This window comes from Sinocyclocheilus rhinocerous, unplaced genomic scaffold, assembly GCF_001515625.1.
Source record: "Sinocyclocheilus rhinocerous isolate Xijiao unplaced genomic scaffold, SAMN03320098_v1.1 scaffold1074, whole genome shotgun sequence".
Taxonomy (NCBI): Eukaryota; Metazoa; Chordata; class Actinopteri; order Cypriniformes; family Cyprinidae; genus Sinocyclocheilus; species Sinocyclocheilus rhinocerous.
The window spans coordinates 178,214-180,698 of record NW_015642525.1 but is presented as its reverse complement, the minus strand read 5'-3'; the positions used below and the strand labels follow the sequence as shown (position 1 = coordinate 180,698).

At 35.0% G+C, this 2,485-nt stretch overlaps 2 protein-coding genes across 4 annotated transcripts in view; one reads left to right on the top strand and one right to left on the bottom strand.

Annotated features, from left to right (window-relative positions):
- The window catches only part of entpd5b (ectonucleoside triphosphate diphosphohydrolase 5b), a 15,924-nt gene extending 14,396 nt beyond the window's left edge, over window positions 1-1,528 (bottom strand). The window contains exon 1 of the mRNA XM_016573028.1: window positions 1,023-1,528. The gene's annotated coding sequence lies outside the window, so the exon portion shown is untranslated. The remainder of the gene's footprint in view (window positions 1-1,022) is intronic.
- Window positions 1,155-2,485, top strand: part of LOC107756051 (sterile alpha motif domain-containing protein 15) — an 8,053-nt gene continuing 6,722 nt past the window's right edge. The window contains exon 1 of one of the 3 annotated variants that reach the window (XM_016573029.1): window positions 1,155-1,233. The gene's annotated coding sequence lies outside the window, so the exon portion shown is untranslated. The remainder of the gene's footprint in view (window positions 1,234-2,485) is intronic. The other 2 variants (XM_016573030.1, XR_001641770.1) reach the window with 2 other exon arrangements.

Below are 2,485 nucleotides of genomic sequence, written 5' to 3'. Positions count from 1 at the left end.
CACACACACACACACACACACACACTATACACACACACACACACACTCTCACGTGCACACACGCACACACACTCAAACAAACACACACACACACAAACACACACATTTACACACAGTTCAAAGTCCTACTGCCAGATTTGTTGATGCTTCCAAACAATAAATGTCTGGAACATGCTACTTTTTAGGTTTGTTGTTTATTCTTACCTGTTTGGTACCATTTTACTTTTTTGAGTTTTTTTTTTTTTTTAAGAAATAAATGATTACTCTGTCTCCTACTTTGTCTTTTCCTTATAGCATGGTCAGATTTGTCTGTAAGCATATTTTGGCATCTTTGTATAGTCTCACCCAAAACAAATGTTTTTTTGTTTTTTTTAATTCTACAGTTTTAACTTGTGATAAAATCTAAAACTTAAGAGGTTAAGTTCGTTACAACAATGGTTTTAGATTTCAGCCTATATGCAGCCATTGAGTACTACAGCCATATAGTGGCTATTGATATTTTTGATATTATTATGCCATCATATGTCACCAACATTTTAGGTTTTGGCTGTCTGAACTTACTGATTTTTTTTTTTTTACTTAAGTAAAAGAAATATTAAATATAACATAAAAATAAGCATATTTTACATAAAATATGTTACTCTTAAGAGGTAAATAAATAAATAAAAACACCAAAAAAATTGCATACATTTATGTTTTTATTTTATCGAAGATAGTGATATGACATCTATTTTAAAAAAAAAACTAGGATCAGACCTTCGTGCCCAAATTTGTCCAAGAAGGACAAATTAAGGGCTGCTATACGAAGGATGCTTGAGGGTTAAACAATTATACCAGTTATTGGTTAACATCTTTCATCTCCAAATATGACATTGCCCTTGAGGAACACTTGACTTTCGCATATGATCGGTCAGCGCAGGAGTCTGATGAAGCCTCAAGTGCAGGACTGAACATCTGCATAAACAATATCAAACAGCTGCGGATGCATCGAGTGATCACACAAACACACAGTCATCTCTCACCAGCTCAGATCCGCGAGAGTCAGCAGAGCTGCAGCCCGATCCTGCGGCTTCTCCGGCGGCTTCCAGGCGCAAGATCAACCGCGACGTCGCCTCAGCACATTCACCTGCTGAGCGCTCACATTCTACACGGTTCTCGCAGTAAAACACGTCTAATCTGTGACTTTAAATTTTATGTCGACATGTTTTTGCAGTCAAACACTTCTAATCTGAGGTAATTTACTTTATGTCGGTTTGTTGTTGTTTGTTAACGTACCTGCTAGCCGCTCGCTAACTCGCTGAAGTTACACACAAACTTTAACGTTGGTTCAGTTCAACGCGAGTAAGCATAGATGGTTCGAATATAAGTCGGTTTATGAATCCTGAGCGTTTATTCCGTGTATACGTGCCGAGTTATGATTTATTGATTGATGGTAAAAGAGCCGGTGTTTGACAGCAGCAAATTTGCGTTTGATTGACAGCGGCAGATGGTGACGCAGGCAGAGTGTGGGCGGGGCCAGAGTATCACCGCACAGAAACACGAGACGAACGTCAACGTCATGAGAAATAAATAAAGCAATATCGTGAACAGGAATGCGTTTAATTAGTGTTCCGTCAAAACAAGCATTTTCTGTATTTTCTGCAAAACTGGAAATGTTAAGTACTGAAATTGCTAAAACTAAAACTGAAATATAAATTAGGCTAAAACTAGAAATATTAAAACATAAAATACATTTTAGAAATGTTGCAATGGCAACTAACTGACGTAAGTTAAAATTACTTGAACTTAAAATTACTAACTGATATAAACCTAAAACAATTTAAAAAAAAAATTTAAACCATTAACAAATGTTAAATATTACAACACACACACAATATTAGGCCCTATATATTATAGAGAGAGAGAGAGAGTTTATAATTGTATAGTATAGTTTACATAGTATGCATGACAAAACAAGTCTTTGTATTTTTTTTACGTTTTAGCATAACCCCGAATATAAAAAATATGTATACACACACACACACATACACACACACACACACACTCACCCACACACATTAATATTAATACACATATTAATTTTTTTTAAAAGTAATAAGAAAAAAGATTCGCACACCCGCTCCAAACTCCCGATCTATGAAGATGAAGAAAATGCTTATGGATTAAGACAGTGATATTGAAAGTTCATATTTTGTCATATTTTGTATTTCATCAGTTTTTCTGCACATAGTATTCTTTATTAGTAAGGTGTGTACAGAATGTGCTCTCAGTGTATAAGCGTGTTCTTTATATGAGAGGAAAATGCTTAAGGTGTAAATAAACACGTTGCGTTCACATTTTGGGCTTATATGCCTATCTGCACATAGTATGCCTTACAATTTTGTTTTTATCACTGTCTTGGTACATTAAGCATTAGATAGCATCTATCTATCTGTCTATCTATCTGTCTGTCTATCTATCTATCTATCTATCTATCTATCTATCC